The 12339-nt window shown below is 46.6% G+C and overlaps 1 pseudogene; it reads left to right on the forward strand.

The window, feature by feature from the left end:
* Positions 1–8473: 8473 nt before the first annotated feature.
* Positions 8474–10416, forward strand: LOC149337264 (uncharacterized; annotated as a pseudogene).
* The last annotated feature ends 1923 nt before the right edge of the window (positions 10417–12339 follow it).

Raw genomic sequence — 12339 nt, forward strand, 5'->3', positions numbered from 1 at the left:
AATTTTAGGCTTGAAAACTACCTCTATTTGGGACGAAAACTAGTTATGGTATATGCAATTTTACAAGTACATTTGTACCGAAGGCCAGTGAAGTTGGAAAACGATAAGTAAATATATATACTCACCATACTAATTTTTCGCCTTTATATGTTAAACTGCTATTTTGTACAACAGTCAAAATAGTAAAAAGCTGCGCACATTTCTTGCTCATTGGTAGCTTAAGTTAGAATATTGTCTCTAAGTTCAGTGAATTTTGGCAGTATTAAAAGCTAAAACTTGGGCTTGAAAGTTACCTTCGCTGTACCTTATACTTACGGTATCTACCATTTTGCGAGTACATTTGTTCTGAAGGCTAGTGAAGTTGAAAACGAGAAGTAGATAAATATACTGGCCATACTAACTTCTGCCTTTTTATGTTATACTGCAATTTCTTACAACAATCACAATATTAAACAGATGCGCATTTTTTTTTCACTTTTTTTAAAGTAGCGATTCTCACTCCATTTTAGTTATTTTTGCATACATGCATTCTTACATATTACACTCATTCTAAATATCACAGTCATTCTTTCTAGACAACAATGGAAGTGCAAGGCTGAAAGAGCGACAGGCATAACTGACGTCAGATTTGACCTAAAGCGCTGAAATAACTCATCAAAAGAGGATGCGACCACCAGCTCGCCTAGAGTCTTCAGGTGAAGACAGCTTGCCTTTCCTGATAACCATCTAATTCTCCCTGTACAAGGAAGATGCTTCAATTCTTCAAACCAAACTTCAAAAGTTGTTTGAAGACCACCAGTGCTAAAAACTGCGAAGTCTTTAAAATTCAGGCCCCAGCCATAATTATGCTCACAGGATGTCCAGATGCAAGCAGCCTCAGCTGGCTAGGAGGTGGCATTAGATAATGACGATCATTTTCCTGATAAAAGGAAGCTTCATCAAAATGGCAGGGGGTGCTGTGAGGGTAAACCTAGCTTTGGTGTAATTTAACGTGAAGGCTAAAACAGCGTACGCGGAACAAAGTCGGCTGCATTTCAGATGGCTCGCCATGGAGCCAGCATATGTTCACAACACGAGTACTGACTGGGCGCGCTGCAAATGGACGCTGCCTATTCAGTCTGTGATCCAGAGGTGGGGGACTCTGAGCCGCCTGCTGAAGACTGCTGAAGAGAGTTTCTTGCATCACGCAGTACGCGTCCAATCCGAGATCCGGCCAGCTCGTCTGAACCAATTTTCAATGGCTGCTCCTGTATGTATACTAATGTAACTCGTTCGCACTGGGTTGCAGTTTAAACATGCGACCAACATGAATTCGAGCTTCACTCGCACTTTACATTAGATGTTGTTTAGATGAAATAGGAACACATAAAGCGTCGAATATTTGGAAGCTAGTTACTCTTAGGCAGCCAGATGAAAGGTCGCAGCTATGCGAAAAAGTAGCCTAAAGAGGGATCGACTTTTTGGTGGTAGATGGTCGGAATGCCTTGTCAGATTAGAGAAATATTCTAGCACGGAAAAACAAGCACGAAGACAAAGTTAACCAAGAGGTGGGTGCACAAAGAATTGATGTTTGCAACATACATTATAGAAACACGTCTCCTATATACGTAGGCTCAATACTTACCGGTACGGCTTGCTGACGCATAGTATTCAAAGTGGCCGCAATCGCCAGTCGTCACTTGCCGCCTTGAATCGAAATAGATAAAAGCGGGCACAGACATGACGCAGTCGTTAATTGTGCTACGTTTTGTTCGCTTCTAAAGTTGTTAGTATACCAAATATCTTTTTTGACTTGTGCGGAAAATATAAGCAGCACGTCTGTTTATCCTTTGTGCGAGTGACTGTAACCCGAGTATGGTAGTAGTGAAGACTGCAACATAACTTTGCAGCAGTGTCACACTTGTTCGCACTGCCAGCTAGAATTTTTTATGGGTCAGGATACATCCAATTCACCGCTGTCTCATCCGACACACAGATGGTCAGAGTTGAGATTTTTTTCTTCTTTTAAAGCTTATGATTTAGGAACACTTCCTTTCAATGGTCGGCGGGACCTGTTTATCTACAGAGGCCTATATTTGTTGTGCCGAGCGGCTTTTATACAACACAGGTGCGTTTCATGGAGCTTACATCACCAGGGGTACATGGCGTCTTCGCAAAAGGTTTCTTGGAAGAGGTGAACACCGCATGCAGACAAATGCTAGTCCAGTTTATTAACCTATAACACACGCCACATTTTTTCACGCAAACGCTTTGATAAATTTTTCTCTTCTTAAATCTACCGCAACAAATTAAGGTTAAGGAAGATGCGAGCTCTTTCATTTTTAAGCATTCTGTAGAGTGGTTCATGGGGAGATTGAAAGCTACGGTGACGAAGACCCTAGCGCCAGTAGTCAAGGAACCATCGAGGCGAGAGACCGGAACACAAGTCGCAGTTCTCCAGCGCGATGATGATGATGATGTCCTCAGACGAGCATCCGACGGGCGGCGCTAGCACTTCGTCGTCTTTAGCGTCGGTGTTGAATCATCTTCTTCATTCCAACTGCTCCGGCGGAAAAAGGGAGCCATCCTGGCGACTCAAGGCGAGGATGGTTGGTTGGTTGGTTGGTTTATGGGGTTTAACGTCCCAAAGCGACTAAGGCTATGAGAGACGCCGTAGTGGAGGGCTCCGGAAATTTCGACCATCTGGGGTTCTTTAACGTGAGGAGACGACGAGGGGGCTGTAATATGGCTTCAAGCGGCTGACGTGAACCTCGGCGTGGTTATCGCGGCGTAGGTCCAGAGAAGGTGTCACTAGTTCAATTTACAGGTGGCGTGGACAATAAGCACGTGACCGCAGATGGTTTGGTTGGGACACCCTACTTCGCCCGGTCTTCAAAAGCCGTGTTCTCCCTTACCTTCGCCATCCCAAATTTTTCTACTGCAACACTACTCACTCTTTTATCGCCGCGCGTAAAAGCGAGGGCAGATAAGAGCAAGGATCCTGTCACAAAGACAAGCCCTCGTGAAGGGTCTCATGACTGATTACCAGTGCATGGTCGTGTTTCAGAAGAAATGAGAGCGCAGAGTTGACACCTATTCGCTTGCACTGATTCGTCATATTGTCACGTTGGTAATAAGCGGTGGAGGGTCAACAACGGCGTAGCCCAGGACGCGCGCTTCCAGAACACTTCCACACACACTTCCTCCCCCTTCTTCAAAGGTGCTTTCGTCTGCACGAGCGGCGGCGTCATTAGCCCCGCTCCTCCGAAGGCATCGACACGATGCCGCCACGAACACAGGAGTGGTCTCGAGAAGAGTGAGTGCGCCCCTTCGTAGTAGGGCTTCAGGCTAATCACGTGGACGACCTCGTGGCGGGGGGTGGCGTCGAGATTGTTGAGGCTCGTGAGGTACGACTTCATAATTCAGTGCTCCAAGGCATCGCACAATTCGGTAAGGACCGAAATAGTGGCGTAAGGGCTTTTCACTTACGCCGCGTCGTCGGATTGGGGACCAAACCCAGACAAGATCACCCGGGAGGTATTCAACAAGCCGCCTCCGTAGGTTGTACCGTTGCGCGTCCTGGCCCTGTTGGTCCTGAATGCGAAGCCGTGCGAGTTGGCGGGCAGCTTCGGCGCGTTGTAAGAAGGATGCAACGTCGTCATTTGGGTGGTCGTTGCCATGGGCAACATGGCATCGAGTGTTGCCGTCGCCTTACGGCCATAAACGAGGCTAAACGGCGTTATGTTGGTGGTTCTTGTACGCCTGTATTGCACACGAAAATTGCATGGGGCAGGACGTCGTCCCAGGTCTTATGTTCCACGTCCACGTACATGAAAATCTTGTTTGCAAGCGTCTTGTTTAGCGTTCCATCGCTCCTTTAGTTTGGGAATGATAAGAAGTCGTCCTACAGTGACTGGTGTGACTGAAAACTAGAATATAGTGCAGGAGCTCAGACAAAAAAGCAGCCCCTCTGTCTGCAATCAAAACTTCTGAAGCACCATGACGTAAGACGATTTGATGCAGAAAAAACGGGGCTACTTCGAGGGCAGTGCTACTGCGAAGAGATGTTGTCTCTGCATAACACGTGAGATGTGGCTACGATTATCCACCTTTTTCTGGAGCCAGGTGTAGGGAAGGGACGCAGCAAGTCCATGCCGACTTGTTGAAACGCTTGCGAAGGCGGCTGAATGGGCTGGCTTCACGGGGGAACCTTAGGGCGGTGGCAATCCGGGCAGGTGGGGACATAATTGGCAACGTCATGACGCAGGCGATACCAGTAGTACTTGTGTTGAATTCTGGCTTCTGTTCTAGTAACACCAAGGTGGCCGGAAGCGGTTTCGTCATGGCAGGCGTGAAGAATTTCATTGCGTAGGGTCACGGGGACCACCTGCAGGTATGGCCTAGTGTTGGCAGGGAAGTTCTTAAAGAGAACACCGTTACTTATGCAGAGAGACGACAAAGCGCGCCTGAAGGCTTTAGAAACTCTACTGCTGGCACCTTAAAGATAACGAATGATGTCGCAGAGACCGGGGTCGGTGCGCTGATGCTCGGTGAAATCGTTGGTGTGCATTGCACTCAGGAATACTTCATCGTCGTCAGCAGCGTCATCCGGAGCTGGTTGCACAGGAGCACGAGATAAGCAGTCTGCATCTGCGTGTGTGCGACCAGATTTGTAAATGGCGGTGATATCGAACTCTTGGATTCGAAGGCTCTATCTGTCTAGGCGGCCAGAAGGATCTTTGAGATTGGTCAGCCAGCATAGTGCGTGATGATCGGTCACTACTTTGAAGGAGCGGCTATAAAGGTATGTACGGCCTGAACTTGAAAACTGCCCACACGATGGCGAGGTATTCTTTTTCAGAGGCAGAGTAGTTGGCTTCTGTCTTGGAGAGTGCGCGGCTGGCATAGGCGATGACACGTTGTTGGTTCCTCTGAACTCGAACAAGGACAGCCCCCAAACCAACGTTGCTCGCATCGGTGTGGACCCTTGTGTCAACAAGCTCATCAATGTGCGCCAGCACGGGGGGTGACTGCAGGCGGCGTTGAAGCTCCTGAAACGGCTTCTGCTGCGGAGGTTCTCACTTGAACGGTACATGCGCTTTTGTCAGAGCAGTAAGGGCTGAAGCAATTTGAGAGAAACTCTCCACGAAGTGGCGGTAATACGCGCATACCCTGAGGAAGCGTCGAACTTCCTTTTGGTCACGCCATGGTGGAAAATGGGCAATGGCGGACGTTTTTTCGAGATCCGGAAGGACCCCTTCTTGGTTCACGACATGGTCTAAGAACTTCAACTCTTCATAAGCAAAATGGCATTTTTCGGCTTTTAGAGTAAGACCTGATGATGTAATGGCCTGCTACGCCTCCTCGAGGCGACGATGGTGCTCCTCGAAATGCGGGGCATAAACGATGACGTCGTCCGTGTAGAGCAGACAGGTTTTCCACTCCAAATCCGCAAGAACGGTGTCCATGACCCTTGGGAAAGCGCGGGTGCCGAACAAAGATCAAATGACATCACCTGAAACTCGTACAACACGTCTGGAGTGATGAATGCCGTTTTTTCGCGGGATCTTTCGTTTACCTCCATTTACCTCTATATCCAGACTTCAAGTCCACGGAGGAAAAATATCTGGTGTTACACAAGCGATCCAAGGCGTCGGTAATTCTGTCCAGCGGATACACATCCTTTTTAGTGATGCTGTTTAACCGACGATAGTCAACACAGAATCAGTAGGTGCCGTCCTTCTTCTTCACAAGCGCTACAGGTGCCGCCCATGGGCTCCTGGAAGAGCGAATAACGTCATTTGCGAGCATTTCTTTCACCTGTGTGCTAATAGCCTCACGTTCTTTGGTAGACACTCGATAAGGTGACTGTCGAAGTGGCGAAACATTTTCATCTGTAATAATGCGATGTTTTGCAAGATGCGTCTGTTCAACGCGTGGCGAGGACGTCAAGGCATCACGGTAGCGATTCAGCAGTACCCGCACATTTTCTCTCTGCTCGAGCGGCAGGGTTGGGTTAATGTCGTGTTTAAAGGGGCTGTGAAAAGAAAATGAAGCTGCTCGGTTGTAATTTTCATTGCTTCAATAAACGTTAGACATGCCAATTCCGAAATATTTCGGCCCAATATTGAGCCTGCATTTAATTACGCTCGTTATCGGTGGTTATGGTGCTCGGCTGCTGACCCGAAAGACGCGGCTTCGATCTCGGCCGCGGCGGCCGAATTTCGATGAACGCGGAATTCTATAGGCCCGTGTGCTGTGCGATGTCAGTGCACGTTAAAGAACCCCAGGTGGTCGAAATTTCCGGCGCCCTTCACTACGGCGTCTCTCACAGCCTGAGTTGCTTTGGGACGTTAAACCCCAATCAACCAATAAAGTCCGTTAGAAATCGCTCCCTTTTTTACCTCATAAAGCGACCATGCGACGTCGTCGGCTGACATGAGCACTATTAAAGTACATCATTTTAATACGCTTAAAAACTTAGACGTATCTAAGTTTCAGTTATCCCAAAATAATAGCTTTGTAATAAAATCAGAAAGTATAAAATGAAGCGTGGCAATTATTTCTACACGCAGCTGTACTCAGTAAGATCCAACAAGTAATCGTCGATAGGTCATTGGTCTGAGATTGGTTTCGGTTTCGGTTGCGCTTCTCCGTCCTGCGCGGGGTCTTTTCGTTTACGTGAACCCCACAACGCCGGATGCAGTCAGGGCATCGAGTAAAACAAGGTCAGCTAAACTCGACGCCTCTGCATTTAGAAGTAGATACGAGTGAGTCAACTCTCACGGCGCGCCCTCTGAGGTGCGCGCGGTGCGCACCGAGTAAACCGGCTCCCGCTTCGGTCCTCCCCTGCAAAACATCCTTCCGGAAACCTGCGTGTGAATTATTACGTGTTATTTGCGGAAGGGGCGGCCGCTTGTCAATCCACCCTATGGGTGGAGTTGAGAGGTCGAGTCGAGTCCGACCGACTTGCGGCGTTTACATGGACTAGGATAACCTGTTTTCAACCCGACAATTTGATTCAACCCGGACCTACGGTTGCTCGAAACAGCACGCCGCACTTTTTGTGTCGTGGCAGCACTAAGCTGTGGTTTTCAGCGTGTTATTCGCGTTTGCGTGCATGCCATGCCAACCATGTGCGTTGTGAGACAGTGCCACACGACTTTTCGGGGTGGAAGCAATGATAGATTCCCCAAGCTCCCTTCTGCTGACTTCCTCGACTCACTACCCCTACCAAAAATTAAGGAGCCTAACACTAACAGGTAAACAATTAAACATCCACTGTCTTAGTCGGCACGTCTTAGCTGAATTCTGATGTACTACACCGCTGACAATTAACTATTCAATATTAGTTAATCACCCTGTTAGCCAGCACGTCTTAGCTGAATTCTGCTGTACTACACCACTGCCAATTCTATGCAGAAAAAACGTTCTTCGAACTGAAAAAGCCTGTTTTTAAAAATTACTCAGACTTAGATGAAACCCACTCCATATACGCACCTTGCCTGTGGTGCCTGTGATCTCCCTGTATCGTATCGATGCGGTTCTTTAGCCGGCTTTTTAGCACCTGCACTTTGAGCGACCCGCAGCGAAGAGCGTGTGTTTTCGAGCAATTAGCCGCGATGGTCCAACCGATATGGGTAGTCAGACCAGGTCCGGGTGCTCCGAGCACTTTCTACCTGGTGACTGTGAAACGAACCTGGACGTCCTACGAAACCTCGGTATGGACATGAAGAGCGCTCGCCTCAAGCGAGACCCCGTACCGACGAAAAACCTCAGACCCGGCCTCTGGTAAGCACGCGTGATGAAAATTAATTATCAATTTTGTTACAGTTTATTGTCGTTACTTTCGGTTGCTAACAGCTTTACATTTTTTAGGACACACCCGGACCGCAAGATGTGGAAGTTGCCATGAGAGCAGAAGTGGCGCAAATTTCGCCTCGAACGGTTGACAGCTGCACAAAGACATCAAGGAATACCTTAACTGTTGCCTGCCAGACTGACGGTGTTGATGTGTAAACACAATGTAAGATTTTCCTCGCAGCAGCAGTGTGTTCGTTTTCTTCCCACATTCCATAAGAATAAACTGTGTTGCAATATTTTTGCCGTGTCTTAGAAAGGTGGAGAGAGAATTAAGGGGTACCACTTGGTTTATTATTCAGTGCTATTACTGAATGCTAGAGTAATTCTGGAGGAGGCATTCGTGTTGTGTCAGTTCCAATCCGGGGAATAGCTGGGAAGGTGTGTATAAATCACTTTTTGGTCCTCCAAAGAAGGCCAACACGTATTTCACAAGCAGGTAGTGGTAGTATAGCTGATATTGTTTGTTAGTCATGCCTATTAGATGGTAATGAGGCGTCCATTACTATGCGATATTAATTTTGCATAAACAAAGGTCACTTGGCATGGCATGAGTTTCATTTTCTTCATTAATTTTCAGATACACAGGTGAACCTTCACATTTCCCTGAGAAAAGATCCGCATGTGCAAACAGATGCAGGTCCGTCCACCGGCACATACTGCAAAACTTGCACCACTACAAGTGCTGCTCCAGCCTACACAGCACCACCCCTTTGTTCTCCTCTACCACGTTCTCCCCTCCCGAACAGTTCCCTCACTACCAAATGATGGTTCAGCAGCGTCTCTTATCCCATTCAACCACGACAGTCATCCATTCCGATAGAATCTGGTGCCTCACACTGTGAAGAAGAGCATAACACTTGGCAGAGCTCTGATTTTTTCCCGTCACTTGACGAGACCTTCCTTGGGTAATAATTACAACTTAATGTGCACCCCTTTAGCATGTGCATTGCATGTCATTTCATTATGCGGCGTGGCTAAAAATCAGATCTGTAATTTAGGCGACGGAAGAGCACTGTAAAGATGTTCTCCCTTTTCTTGGGTAGGGGCAGGCATGAGTATCATATTGTCTGCACTCATACTGGTGAACAGCGCAAAAAAGACGGTACAACGACAAGGCAAGCGCTGCACTCGCATAATTGGCTTGCGGTGATGCACATGTCCTCTCAGCAGCTGAATAACTGCACACTGCATGAATATTCATAAAGCAGATCTTGATCTATCGAAATGCTTTTACAATATTCAGTGGCGCAAGGAGCTGCTCGTCATCAATGAGAGAAAAAATCTTGCTTGCAAATCTCACATTACTTTAAAGAAAAAAATGCACAGCATGCAAAATGGTGCCCTAGAGCACTCAGAACGCAGTGTCAGTGTGGGCTGCCGTTACATTTACTGCTCTTTATTCCTGTTAAATTCTAGCCTTCAGTTATCTCAGCAGAATGACACATTTCAATTTAACCATTACAACACACTTTATATTGTTTCAGACGTTACTCCATCAGTGAAGAAGTCCTCCCGCAGGATGACAGAAAATTCATCATATTTGAAAGCAGTCTCACTGAACTATTTCAAGTGTGCCGCAAGTGCTTTGCCGCGTACAAAAGTGCGAGTCGTGTGTCTGCCACCTGGCTTGAAATGCAGACACTTTGTTCAAAGCACACACTAACCTGAACAAGCCAGCCTATGATAACGGCAAAGCAGCCGGCAATGTGCTAATGTCAGCAGCTATGTTGTTTGCTGGCACCAGTCCCACCTCAGTGCTCCGAATGTTCAAGTACGTAAACGTGCAGGTATTCACGCCACAAACATTTTATAACTACCTGCGAGGCTACCTGCTTCCTGCAATCGACAAGGTAGGAGAAAGGTTGTGCATTGTCAAACGTAGAATTACTGAACCAATATTCCATGGTCCGCATAGAGAAAAGGTTCATGAAATGATTTTCTGACGGCAGCTAGAGTGACCTCAAAGGATCTTGAATTTCCGTAAGACGCAGGAATGATTTTTAATCTGAAAAGTGGTTCCGAAAAAAATTTCTCAAAATCGTTTCAAGGTGCCTGCTAAGGAAAGAAGCAAACGGGCAGTGTATTAGTGTCCTGCGTTTGATATGTTGTTTAAAAGCTGCACTTCTGTTGTACCAGATCTGGCAACAGCAACAGGAAGAGCTGTTTCGGCAGTTGAGAGGCTGCACTGTGGACGTGGCTGGTGATGCACGCTGCGATTCCCCAGGGTTTTCGGCAAAATTTTAACTTATTCTCTGCGCGTCGCCCAGCTCGACAAAATTCTTCATTTCGAGCAAGTGCAAGTTGGGGAGGTAGGTTAGAGCTTTTGAATAAAGTGGCTTTGTGATGTAACTTAGCTTTTTTTTTCTCACAAGTGCGCAGATGTCAAATCAAGCAAATCCATGGAACAGTATGCATTTATGAAGAGCCTCAAAATGGTGAAAGAGCGGGGAGCTCAAGGTGAAGACAGTGAGAACTGACGAGCACGTCCAAGTCACCAAGTACATGTGGACACAGGAGCCCACCATCCAGCACTACTTTGATTGTTGGCACATTTCAAAAGGTAGCGCCGAATGAAAATATCTGATGCTCACTGCCACGCTACACAGATAAGACTGCTTCCTCCATGATGTTTTGCAGAATGTGTTTAAATTTTAGACTAAATTTCATTGGATAAACCAGACTTTACTACAAGGGGGCCGGACAAAAAATTGTATCATATAGTGAAGCAGTGGGAAAGGTTGCTGAAGTTGAAGCCGCGCAATTATGGGGGAAGGTTTTATCTGTTTGCTTTTCTTCCTGGCTGTTTTGATGTGAATGATGATGCGGCAAGGGCCTTCCATGCTTGCAGGCGTTGCTTATAGGCACTGTGGTGTGAACCCTGCCCTAACAATTATTACTGTGCTCAAAGATTGTAGCGGTGTCCTAGTCTAACTTAAATTTCCTGTTTCTGCAATTGCGATTTCAAATTCGCCGAAGGCTTCGCGAGCTCAAAAAATTGCCCGTTGATCTGCAATATAGCAGGTTTTGCTGCTTAACTGCACATAACTTCAGAAAGTTTAGTTCGTGAAAAACGCAGGTTCTCTCTGTCACGTATAAACTGCACCAAATTCTCTACATTTAATTATGTGCCACCTCCATTTTCAGTGCGCAAGCACTATTCCTAAGGTTTAACACCGAGCAACATATCGAGATGTCAGCATTCTTGCGGGGGCAGTATGCTTGAGGTGGTTGCGAGTTTGTGCAAAGTGAAAGTAATGGATTAAACGAAATAAAATCTATCCACGACTAGAAATTCATCCCGCGGCAGCACGAACAAACACAATTCTCAGGCTGCAGCACGAGAGCACTAGCCTATCGCCGCTTTATTTATGTAAAAAAGGGCTTTAATACACTGAAGCAACACTCTATGTATATGCACTATGTAAAAACCGTAAAGAAAACAATCGGAAATCAACACAGTACATAATACAGCATACCTAAAGGACCGAGCAAGAGAATAGGCGCGACACAGTGCACACCACTAGTACATTACAATACGACACACCTAAGCAACCATGCACTAGAAAAAGCGCAGTGAACACCACAACAGTAGAAGTAGTTGTCACACTGGTTATAATTCAGGAAATGCCATTCCTCTACATGACCATGATTCTTCTGATGTGGTCGCTTGTAGAAAAAAGATTCGCAATGTCGGCCCATCATGCCCGTTTTTCAGAAACTGTTTAGTCCAGTCAGGAAGAACATGTTTGAAGGTTCACCAACAAATGGCAGTACATTGAGATACCGCACAGAACACGCTGCCAACATTGTCTTTTTTTTTTCCATTTTCCGTTGCAAGATATACCAAAAGTGTTTTGCATCTTCGCAATGAAAGGCATAATGCTAAGTCGCTTCTGGAGCATCCCAAAGGCGGCGATTTACCGAGGCTGTGGCTGTCGCCGCTGATGAACACGCCTCGCGTTAAACTGCAACACACTCTCGCGCTTCTCAATCGATCTTCTTCTCCCTCTTCTTCCTCTTAAAACATGGCGCATACCCACAACTCTCGCGCTGTGCGCTGCACATCGTTTACTTCGTCCACTCGTACTACTATCAAACTTATATTAGCCCTTTGAGCTATGTGACGGTAGTAACAGGGAGATGTCCGCTGCATTCGATGATGCAGACAACGTTGTGTTAGCAATGCTGCACTAGAGCAGTACGTGTTGGCGTTCACAACATTGCTGCAGAAACGCCACAAGGGAGTATAGGCTGCCGGCGTACATTAGGTAAATTCGTATTCACGCCACAAAGGTTGAACACACGCATAAATGGATCGCTGAGAGAGTGGAAACCTCAATCGTGCTTTCAGGTTCGTTGTGGCGTCGCCCACCTCTAAAAAACTGTGCTTTCGCGCAATATTTAGTTCTCTGCAAAACAAAAACACCAGAAATTCCTTTAAAATTTCTCTAGAGCATTTGATAAGGCCTCCAAGAACCTCGTACTTTGTAAAGCAGA

This window comes from Amblyomma mixtum, chromosome 7 (genome assembly GCF_055824585.1).
Source record: "Amblyomma mixtum isolate Tamu chromosome 7, ASM5582458v1, whole genome shotgun sequence".
NCBI classification, from domain to species: domain Eukaryota; kingdom Metazoa; phylum Arthropoda; class Arachnida; order Ixodida; family Ixodidae; genus Amblyomma; species Amblyomma mixtum.